Source organism: Lasioglossum baleicum, chromosome 10 (assembly GCF_051020765.1).
Source record: "Lasioglossum baleicum chromosome 10, iyLasBale1, whole genome shotgun sequence".
NCBI lineage: Eukaryota > Metazoa > Arthropoda > Insecta > Hymenoptera > Halictidae > Lasioglossum > Lasioglossum baleicum.
In genome coordinates this window covers 11,995,648-12,007,736 of record NC_134938.1, presented here as the reverse complement: position 1 = coordinate 12,007,736, position 12,089 = coordinate 11,995,648, and the positions used below count along the sequence as shown (strand labels likewise).

The 12,089-nt window shown below is 46.2% G+C and overlaps 1 protein-coding gene across 7 annotated transcripts in view; it reads left to right on the top strand.

The window, feature by feature from the left end:
- The first annotated feature begins 4,193 nt into the window (after window positions 1–4,193).
- Sv (paired box protein shaven) overlaps window positions 4,194–12,089 on the top strand; it is a 201,834-nt gene continuing 193,938 nt past the window's right edge. For 2 of the 7 annotated variants that reach the window (XM_076431408.1, XM_076431410.1), the window contains exon 1: window positions 4,195–6,101. The gene's annotated coding sequence lies outside the window, so the exon portion shown is untranslated. Of the gene's footprint in view, window positions 6,102–12,089 lie in introns of all 7 variants that reach the window. The other 5 variants (XM_076431405.1, XM_076431404.1, XM_076431407.1 and 2 more) reach the window with 5 other exon arrangements.

The following is a 12,089-nucleotide window of genomic DNA, read 5'->3' as shown; positions in this document are numbered from 1 at the left end:
TCTTCAACGAACGTACAGATTCACTCTGACGTCCTCAATGAAACATTTGTTCATTCTTCAACAACAGCGTGAAGCCATCAGGTTTCTAAAAAGCCGAAGCAACTCGTCCAAGGCACAGTCAACTGCAAGAAAACCGAGCGGCTCGCGGGCCGTGACTCGTTCATTAAAACTGCGGTAAGCCTCCTGGCAAACAAAACGGTTTGCTTTCACTCCAGTTCGTTCCTCCATTTTCTATTTTCTATTTCTCGAGTTGCGAGCCGTTCACGAACGTAAACTATACACGGCTGTGCATTGATCGTACGCGTTTCATCCCCAGTTCTTTAACACTAAACCTACCTAGCAATCTCGTTATTTTTATAAACAAAACATGAATGTTATGTCTTCATTTATGTTTCATCGGTCGATTTTTCTTGTTTTTCTCGGGTGTCGAATCCGCTTGAATTTTCATCTCTGCTCGGCACTTGACGGTTTCGCTATGGGCGCTGATTTCGATCCTCGGATCGATCCCAAGTGCGAATTACCTCCTCCCCGGGCATTATCTTTGCGATGCGCTGTTTAATGGATACGCCTAACTGGTTAATTTGGTATTCGCGCTCGTACTTCGATCCATTACTCGGGCCGAGGAGATTTACACTTTGTAAAGCATCCGGGTAAATGCACATCAGGACTGCGCTCGCCCCCTGTTTGTTTCCGAACCGTAAATCTTCTTCGGAAGCTTCTGCTGATATCCACACCTCTAGAGCATCATAAACACGTGGTTAGTGAAATTGTAAATTGTAGGAGGTTATTAATTGTAAAATTATAACACAAAATTTGACCGGAGATTCCCGAGGTTATTCGAAGCAACTTTGTCCTTTGCGAAAATGTTCCCCGCGGCCTCGTTCGGGAGTTATTAATGAAAAACATAGACCAATTACAGCGCCGCTACTACGGACACCCCCGAGTGGGCGTGGCCCGTGTTCTTCGCTAATAACTCGGAAACGAAACGCGCTAGCGCGAAATGGCAAAGGGAAATACTGCTCGGAATCCCCCTCTTCAGGGTTCTGGATACTTTTTGGGACTATAAAATATTCTATATACAGTTTAAACAAATAACCGTGTGAAAAATACTTTTGCGTTTGGTCGTTCTCTAGAGGCTTTCTAGATCACTCTGTTTTATAAATGTACAAGTAGATAAATACATCTGTATCATGAGGATAATCATGTTATGTATTCGCGTGCAATCTTCGAGGCAGAAATCGCTGATAGGCCCGGCCGTCATAACTCTCTCACGGGCCGGTAGGGCCCGAACATAATTAGCTCTTAACATATTCAAGGAAACACTGGCCTCGTTTCTGGCCCCAAACTCGCAACGCGCGTTCGTTGCCGCGGAGAGCTGTTTAACCGTGCAGGAATATAAAACGCGTCTTTGGGGAGGCTATTTAACGATAGCAGATGAAAAGTCGAGCACACGCATCCTGTCCGGCTGGTTCAACGGTCGTGCCATAAAAAGGTATGCCCGCAACACCTTCGCCCCTTCGCTCGCATAGCTTATGCACCCCTTTTGCCCTGGCCCGGCCCGGCCAGCAACAGTTCTAATAGCCGAGTCCGAGTGTGTCTGCGTCTATCGTTCGTTGCACTTGCTGGAACAGCTGTGGCACCTGTTCCTGGCTGGTGGTTCCCGGTGGCGTAAGGTGCAACGTTCCTTTGACTGTACCGCGTTTCCACCAGTCCGCACATACCTGACCTTATTATCGCTGCACCCTGAAGAGATCCTTGGTCCACTGCTAAACGTCATCTAATTCGTACTGATTCGAGAAAATTCGGGACACAATTCGGGCACACTAATTTATTGATAGGCCCACTAATTTATTGATAGATACACCAATTTATTGATAGGCACACTACTTCATTGATAAGGTTACTCGGTAACCCCTAAGGCTACCCAGCTTAGGATAGAACTCAATTTTTGAATCATGAGACATTGTTTTATTTACCACTGCAACTTTTTTTCATTTTCGAGATTTTGGTTCTTCTTTCCAGCTTTACTGATGAGGCACACTAATTTATTCATGGACACACTAATTTATTGATATGAGGCACACTAATTTATTTATGGACACACTAATTTATCGATGAGCCACACTAACTTATTGGTGGGCGCACTAATCGATTGATAAGGCTACGCGATAACCCCTTGGTTTTTTGAAGCACGATAAATTGGTTCATTTGGCAACTTTTTTCCATTTTCGATTTTTGGTTCTTCTTTACGGCTTCATTAATGAGGCACACTCATTTTTATTGAATTGATAAGGCACTCAAATCTATTGACAGGCACTCTAATTGATTGATGAGGCACACTAATTTATTGATGGACACACTAATTTATTGATGGACACACTAATTTATCGATGAGCCACACTAATCGATTGATAAGGCTACTCGATAACCCCTTGGCTTTGTGAAGCTCGAAAAATTGGTTCATTTGCCAATGCAACCATTTTCCATTTTCGGTTTTTTGGTTCTCCTCGACATTCCGAGGTCCACGCGGACTCATGTTCACACCGTCACCGTTATGGGCGGAACCAAGCGGAACCACGCTTCCTGCACAGAACAAAACTGCCCTCCCCCACCTCGGTTAAATTGGACTTTGGGCAAAGTTGTTGCTTCTCGTTTATATTCCAGCACTCGGCTATAAATCAACGCGGCCGTCCATCGAGCCTAACGAAGCGCGTGGGCGTGTGAAACAGATCGAACGGAAGGCCATTGAATTTTTGTAGAAACTTCTACGTTCCGTCGGACACGGACGTGACTGGCTTCGACGGCGGATGGGGCAACGAAACGATTCCACCTCAATCGTTCAATTAGAACACTTCGACCACCGAAACGGGAACCACAAAAATTCAAGTCAAGGTAATTCATTGAATAAACTGTGAATTGAAATGTTTGTATTTTCCAGATCTTTATCAAATTTGACAGAATTAATGTCTTAATCTCGACAAATACTTTGTTAATTTTCAGCCGGTGCAGTCCAACGATTAAAAGAATTTAAAAAAATGTTTTATTTCGAATAAGATAAATTGCAGTTCAATCCTCGAGGTGTCCAGTTAAAATCTACATATAAATGATCTCTCTATAATCGAAGGATCGTTTAGCGGCGCCATCGACGATCCTTTATCACCGGTAGGTATCAGGCTACACGCGAAGAAGCTACCGGAGTTGTGTGGGCCAAGCCCGCCGACGTGATCGTGACGAAAAGGCAGGAGTAGGGCCCCGCCTTTGGCGTAGGGGCTTTGGCAAGGGCCCAACTCGTTACAAGGCGTCAGGTGCCGGGGACCGTTGACGCGGCCGTTACTACCATCCCCGTAATAATGTATACCATTAATAAGAACACGGCCGAAGGAGAAACGTGCGTGTCTTCGGAGGAGCCCCTTCTTCGTGCGGGCCATGTGCTCACCTTCGCGAAGGGTGAAGGGTGAAGGGCGTTTAACGGTCGAACGTGCACGAGTTCTTCATATCGACGACGGACACCAGCTGATCCGCGTTTCTCCCTCGGTCTTTCGACCATGTGTTTCCCGCACTTTTTCGTGGGCTGTAGACGAGCCTAATCGGTACCGTTTTGCTCTTTGTTCGCGATCGAGTCGTCGTCTAGACGCTTTGCTAATGGTCGGAATTCGTTGTGTCCAGTAGACAAACAGGATTTTATACATATACATACACATCTCTCAGTCTGATTATACTGGACAAGTAGATGGGACTCTCTAGAGGAGACTAGCTAGAGCTAGGGAGCTTGCAATAGCTTCCTGAAATCTGGCAACAGGAAGACACCTATATCAAAGTAGCTACTCGCCAAGTACCCACAGTCTATATTATCATAAACAATGTAGTAGACGAGGCTGTATAAAGGAGACTAGGTAGATCTAGCAATAGCTCCCTAAAATCTGGCAACAGGGAGACACCTCGTCGACTTCAAAGTAGCTACTCGCCAAGTACCCACAGTCTACATTAGCATGAACAACGCAGTAGTCGAGGCTGTCTAGAGGAGACTAGGCAGAGCTAGCAATAGCCCCCTAAAATCTGGCAACAGGAAGACACCCACTTCAAAGTAGCTACTTGCCAAGTACCCACAGTCTATATTATCATAAACAATGTAGTACACGAGGCTGTATAGAGGAGACTAGGTAGATCTAGCAATAGCCCCCTAAAATCTGGCAACAGGAAGACACCTCATCGACTTCAAAGTAGCTACTCGCCAAGTATCCACAGTCTATATTAGCATGAACAACGTAGTAGTCGAGGCTGTCTAGAGGAGACTAGGCAGAGCTAGCAATAGCCCCCTAAGATCTGGCAACAGGAAGACACCCACTTCAAAGTAGCTACTTGCCAAGTACCCACAGTCTATATTATCAAGAACAATGCAGTAGATGGGGCTGTCCAGAGGGAACTAGGTAGATCTAGCAATAGCTCCCCAAAATCTGGCAAATGGAAGACACGTACTTCAAAGTAGCTGCTCGCCAAGTACAGTTTGAATTATCAAGAACGATGTAGTAGACGGGGCTCTGTAGCACCCTCTCTCACGATCCCAGCATCATCCACAGTCCTTAAAATCCGTGGACTCTCGTTCGTCACCTCGTCAGCATGAAAGCAGTGTCTCTCCACACCTGGGAGCGCTGTGGGGGCGTCGTTACCGCCGTGCGCCAAAGCACTGCCAAGAAAGTTAGAGGAGAGGGTCCCGCGTTCGAACTCTCCCCCGTCCCCCTAGAGCCAATCTCTCTATCTATCTTAATTCCCTCTCTCTCTCTGTTTTTCGTTCTCCTCGTCCTGATCCGCGTGTTTCTCCCCCTCTGGGCTGATATCAGGAGAGGTCGGTCGCGGTAGAAGGGAGAAGCAGAGACAGGTAAAGCCTCGGTTGCGAGGCTTAGGTAGGAACGTAGTGTGCCAGGTGGAGAAAGAGAGAAAGAGAGGGCCAGGCCAGGCTGTGCCGTGCTGCTGCTGTTGCTGGAGAGTGGAGGGAGGTCGGTGAAGCGGAGGTGAAGCGCGACCGGCCCTCTCTACTCCAGGGGCCCAGGCTAGTCCAGTCCGGGACAGCACGCCTCCTGCTGCACGCTCCACGAGGTAGAACGGCGAACCGTAGACACACCAAGACGCAGGACGTAGAGGCAAGGGGTCAGGCTCGCTCGTGTGCTACCACGGTGGCTGCTCGTCCTCGGAAGGATAACCGTCATCCTTCATCGAGATTCTACAGTTCAACGGTTCCTGGTCGAACACGTGCCACTGTGTCACCAGGGGAAACGATCGGGGTGTACTACTCGGTAGCCTCGCGAAGCATTCGCGCGACACGGTACATGGAAATCATCGAACAACTGGGTCTGAAGACTACCCGAGGATTTAAGGACCACTGTTAAGACGCAACCTCGCGCGGGAATTTACTCCTTCCGGTTCTCCAGCTTCGGGAAAGGATCATGAAGATTGTTCGATCGCGTGTTCTCACATGCTAGAGTGACCGAGGATATTACCGACGTGATCTTTCCTCTGACCAACACTTCCTCTTTCACCTAACCACCCAACCCCCACCCTTCACATCACACGCGTCCAGCCACGCGATCAGCGGGACCAGCGATCCGGAAGGTTTCGCGCAGCGGTGACCAACGAGCCGGTTAGTCTTAATGGACACCTGATCCATGGTGACTGAGCATCTCTCTCGGCTAGATGCGTCTGTGAAACACGTCCCCGGTGTGTCGTCGATGCTGCAGAACCGCGGGACGATGTCCAGGGTGGATTAGCCTGGTCACTCCGGGCATCAGGAGTTCCAGCTTCCACGTGAATCAGAAGTTTCCGAGTGAGATCTGGATTCGGCTGGTTGGTGGTCCGGCTCTGTTCGATAACGGATTTCCGGATAAACGGTGACTGGCGAAGTTGATCGCGCGACGGGTTATTATTCTGTGAGACGAAGAGGATCGTGCGGGTATGAGAAGGCACTGTGAACGGTGCGACGGGATGCTCGAACGGTGAAGTGTGCCTGTTCAGTGAATATTCAGAGACTTCGACGCGCGGAACAGCGGTGATCGAGGGATTTAGACGCGGACGACGGCGGACGCCGCAGCCATTCGTTGAGAATTCGGGTGAGTTTTTAGTATAATATCCTCCGAGATCAATGAGATTCGAAGCAATGGTGCGCAGTGTCTCGCTCGCTTGCTGGACATCCTGCTCTAGGTTGCCCCTCGATTAGTATCCATCAATTCTTCCGCGGCGAAAGGGTGCCATTCAATTTCTCGGAGGTTAATGGGGTAGACTCTCGTTTCCAGGATTGATAATGCAAATATGGGGTTTCTCAGCAGTCAAAAGCGCTAGATAAAAGATCCATCTAGACCGCAGTCGCTCTCAGAAGTCTTAGTTTTACGTTTACGAGGCGTAATTCGTATTATTCGGCAGCATGTAGCCGTCGCAGTTTGTGCTTCATCATTTTGATTACTGATTTGACTTCTAAACGAGAAGTCTACCCCCTTAATCATCCGAACAAAGACACCTGACGCGAAACTATTATCATTAGCGGTCGTCCTGCCCCGCGACCGATCAGTCTCTCCGCAACAAAAAGGTGTCATCCGATAAAAAGCGGAGAATTCTCGCGGAGCAGAGCTATCCGCGCACAACGGGCCGCTGAATGGTGTGACGACGGTTACGCGCACGCAATTCGCACGCACACAGAAACCGGCGCACGCGGTGTTTACATTCGCCAATTATAGACGACCGTTTGTACGTAATAATGATAGATACGCCGGCGGAGTTAATGACTGGCGAACGGCTCGCAAAAAGCGGAATAACTTTTGAGGTGACGGGGGCGTCGTTCCGACGGCGATCGAAGCCCGTGAATCTGAAACGGTCGATCTCGTTGTTGTTTTTTAAAGTTTTCAGATTGTAAGTACAATACGCGAGCAATTAAAGGTTGAATTAGAAAGTTCGTCAGTTGATTGAACACCAGGCGTTCACAGGATCAAATTATGAAATGAATACTTATGGGCTGCATCGTTCTACGATGACACGCGAGGCCCTTCCGTTTTCTGCGTCGAATAACGCCATCTTCGTTATCTCCCGATCTGGAATGTTTGACCGATCGACGGTGATAAGATCGACGCCGGTTAGGTTCTTATTATTTCGAGAAATTCGTTTCTAATCGCGAGCTACCGGCATCTGCCCCTTTTCCACCCTTGCCTGCTGCCCTAGCCTTGCTTCCAAGACAACTGCCATCTTGGGGCGAGACAGTTGTTGCGTCAGGTGGCGGTCGCCGCCGAGAACGCACCGAAATCGTCGGCGGCTAAGGGAACAAGGGTTGACAGACGATAGGGCTGAAGGGTTCGGCTGCTTTCGATGCACCGGGCAAATTGATAACAGGAATTAACGGCGAGGGATGATCGATGCTTCCCTCCCGAACGCCATTGTGTTTGTAAAAGAAACCGGAGTCGCAAGAAACTATTATTCGGAATATTAATTCTGGCAGATCTCATGGGAAATAAAAATTGTCGCGAACGCATCCAACGCACAATTTAATTAATTAAACTGTAAGAAAGTGGAGCGAAGGAGGATAGTGAAGACTCGAAGATGGCGAACGGAGGATTGAGAGATTATTCAGAGAATTAAATCGGAGTTGCGTGGCCGCCGTTCCCATTCATGGAATCCGTATTTGCCCGAGAGTGACAAACTATCGCCATCAATTTTCGGAGTCCGGGGCGTTCCGTTTGATTCTCTTCGCGACTGTTGAACGCTCGTAATAAATAACGCTCGTCAGCACCGGTGGTGCGCCTTAAGTTGCTGGAAACTCGAACCTATCATACGGCAAACGCTCGCTTCACTCGAGGACCATTATCTCAGCTGGACACCGGAGTTATTTTCCACTGTCATTTCGCATCGAACCGTACAATCCAAGCTCCCCGGTAATTGATCGATCGGAGGTCGCAGCCGCGTGTACCTTCCGCTGACCCGGGAGGGCTAATTCGAGTTTGTGATCGCTGTTGTCATCCTGGCTGGATAGTAACATCTCAAAGACGGCACACAGACGCGAAGGACACCGAAAGTTCTGTCGTATTTTAAAGAAGCAGGTAATTTTCCTTGTAAAGAACACATCGCGCCCCGATGAAGAAAAGCGAGAAATTTTGTGGTTATGTCACTGAAAAATATTTATGAAGTGACCCAACATGCACGAAAAGTGTCACAGCTGTATCTCACGATTTATCATACTTATCTGTTTAAAAGAAGCTTAAACTATTTCAATATAAGTTTTATAGTATTCTTTAAGTTGATTTTTCTCGAATGCTGCATTTTTGAATTGTGTCACTTTTTTTTGCTAGCGAGTCATTGGGAAAACAGGAATTGACAGGTCATGTGAAAGATGGCGACAAGTTGTTACAAATAATGGAGATCGTATCATTGGAGAATATTGAACATATATTTTTGTGAATTGGTTCAAATGTTTTCTTTAAAATACGACAGAACTTTCAATCCAACCTAGTAGCATTGGCACAGTTTCTTCGGCGTTGCGGGATCGGAAATGTCATAAGCTTCTCGTCAGTAATTTTAAGAATTACTTAGCTTGTTCTTCAGCTTTTCGAATACGGCAGTGAAGGATATTCTTACGGTTTCAACTTCTTTGTAGATCGTAATTTCCTAAAAAAGGTGAAAATTTAAATCTACTGAATAATAATCCAAAAGGGAATTTATTTCGGTTTAAATGATTAACATACATTTCTATCAGAATCAGACAGAACATTGTAAGGCAAGGGGTGAAACAACTTCTGTTTTAATTGGGCAAGATCGAGAAATTCGATTGATCGAACGGTGGATCCCGGGTAGCGTGATTTCGTCGATAAAATGGCGGACGGTGAAAATTTACAACGCTGCCGGAAGGCTGGTTCTCGCGATGGGACGCGACTCGACTTGACGGAGCCTGATCGTTATTAGAAAATTTACAGCGCGGCTCCGCCGTGTGCCGGTTTTTCCCGCGCGTCTGTCTTTCTCTTAACGATTCGAACAGATCTCCTCGCCAGAAATCTCCGGCTGGCCGGCGAGAATTACACAGAACGGCTTCACCGTGGTATTACGCGGCTATTACGTGTCGTGCACGCAAACAGGAATGCGGTCTCGGCTGGTAAACCGTTTCGAAAAGTTCGACCCGATCTAATCTAACGCCTATCAAAGCCGTTCGTACGGCTCATTCATAGGCAACAAAGTGATATTACGCGGCGCGGCGGCTGGGTATGCGGTTAAAGAAGCGATCAACACCGAACAACGGCGGCCGTTGCGCTCGGTTTACTGTTCCCCGTGTCTTCGATCGGTCGCATGATTAAACCGAGATTAAAGCCCTACCGATGTATACTGACACGGTTTAGCGTGCGAACGATTGCTGGGCTACGCTTAGCTGGTTGCTCGCGAAAACCTAACCCTCATTCTTTCCAATCAGTCGTTTTCACTGATTCGGTAGTTCCGGTGTTGAGGTCCCATCTTCGGCTTCTAATTAAACGATCGATCTTCACCAGTAAAATGTTGTCTATTCTTCTTCTGTATTCGTCAGGCTCTAATTAATTCGCTTCTTCAGCTGCGTCCGATGAAGGGTGAAAATATTCTTGGTCTTGCTACGTCCTCTACTTCTGCAATGAAGATTGACCATCACCGAAATGTCTTCAGACTGTAGATATACATTTACGATCGAAGATAATGAATGAAAATGATTAAAAGAAGCTAGATGAGCCACGTCCTCATTCCCATTTCTTCCGGAAGCGTCAAATTAAATTCAGAAACTAAGATGCAAACATTGATGATCACAAACAGCGGATCTTACTCCCATCTTCGGCTTCTAATTAGACGATCGATCTTCACCAGTAAAATGTTGTCTATTCTTCTCCTGTATTCGTCAGGCTCCAATTAATTCGCTTCTTCAGCTGCGTCCAATGAAGAGTGAAAATATTCTTGGTCTTGCTACGTCCTCTTTTTCTGCATTCTAAGCTGAATGGAGATTGACCATCACCGAAATGTCTTCAGACTGTAGATATACATTTACGATCGAAGATGAAACAATTCGAGAGTGTAGTTACGCATGAACATGATTAAAAGAAGCTAGATGAGCCACGTCCCTTTTTTTCTATTTTTTTTTCATTATGTTATTAAGGAAATGATTATGCAAAATAAAAACTAGAAAGAAGCTAGATGAGTCCACGTCCCTTTTGTTTTTTATTTTTCTATTATGTTATTAAGAAAATGATTATGCAAAATAAAAACTTTCGACCTAAATTGCAACAAACTGGAGGGAAATAGAAATTTATTTTCTTTCTTAACCACTTAACGCACCAATTAAAAATTCAAAAGCGGTCGTTCTTCCACAAATTTGTTTTACTCCAACGAGTTTTTTTTCGGTTGTATTTATATAGAAAACCAAAACTGCAGGTCTCGCGAGTTAACCTGGGGCGAGTGCGTTAAGTGGTTAATATGTTCAATAGGTCAAGAATAATATAATAATATTTTCAAATTGTTCTGATGTCTCTATCGTTTTAAATCACACCGACTCATTTTTTTCTTATAAATCCATAAAATCCGCTATCTAATGATCACGTGACCGTGCATCTAGATTTCTGGCGATCGTTTTCCGCGTTCAGCTCGTTTCCCCGGGACAATCGTTGAAAGGGATCGATCGGACCACAGGAAACGAGGGACCGTCCGATCGGAGATCCCGAGGGCGTCGATCTTGTGAATCGTCACCGTGGATCTCCGGGTTGTCACCGTCGGATTGGAATGCGGTCTAGGTGGTGGCCGATCCGATCGCGGCCATGTCAAGGATGCGGCGCGGGTGAATAGCTCTGGCCGATGTCCTCCTCTTCTTCTTCTTCTTCTTCTCTCTCTGGCGATCTCCTTCTTCTTCTTTCGTTTATTAGTTTGCCGAGGGACCGGCGTAGTTGTCCGGTGGTTAATTGCGGTGTGCCACGCCGCGTTGCTTGCACGCGGTTATACGGTAACCATAGCTTAAGCTCGTCGCGTGTACTCTCCGCATGTGGCGTGGTACGCTGGTGCACCGCCTAGCTCGCAACTGTACCGGACCCGACGAACGTCTACAGGTATCTACAGGTAGCTCGAATCTATTTATAGGCAGTCGTCCGCACCGGTGGTCGCCGCACGCTAATCTAAACGCTTTGATCATACTTTCTGCCCAATTTCTCCTCTCGCGGGTGCACTGTCTCCGGATCTGCGACAATCCTCGTGCACGCCTCTCCTGCACTCCGCGGAGACCTGGAGACATGTCTCATGGTTTCAATCTTGTACACTGGTGGACAAAATGATAAGGCACCGTCGTACTCACACCAAATTTCATGGTATATGTCGTGAAATCCTAGGGGGAACGAATTATATTCAGGGATGAATAGAAACTAAATTTGGATGGTCCAGATGGATACAAGTACTATTTTGCATGATTTAAGAAAAGAATAGAGGGGTTTGAGTCGATGGAAAAATGGAAATAAAATTTATTCAAGGACGTATTACTTAAATTTAATTAAAGAGCAAACAGAAAGTATATATTTATTTATGGCTCCTGGAAATTCTATACGACTTTTATTTATTCCAGACCTGCGAATGCTACTCCAACTAAAAATAATATTCCATTTGTTTCGACTTTCTTAAAATTCGTCTACAAAAATCGCAAATTGCATAAACATCCGCAGTCTATTGATAATCAATCCAACAATCATTCCAAGTCGTCACTAAATATCCGGTAGCTGGTATCTTCACCCTAATTCATGCCGCACCAAGGGAAGGACCCCAAGTGTCCCACTTCGATTTTGATAATCTTTTGTGAGACGATGGTATATGGATCCCTAATGATGTCTGCAAAATATTAGGTGTAGTTACTCAATAGTTTCGAAGATATAAACAATTGAACTTTCACGCAACCTGCTTACACGGCTAATGGAGCTTCAAAAACTTGAGCTTTAATTGTTTATATCTTTGAAACTATTGAGTAACTACACTTAATATTTTGCAGACATCATTAGAGATCCATATACCATCGTCTCACAAAAAATTATTAAAATCGAAGTCGGACACTTGGGGTCCTTCCCTTGCTAGAGGACCAC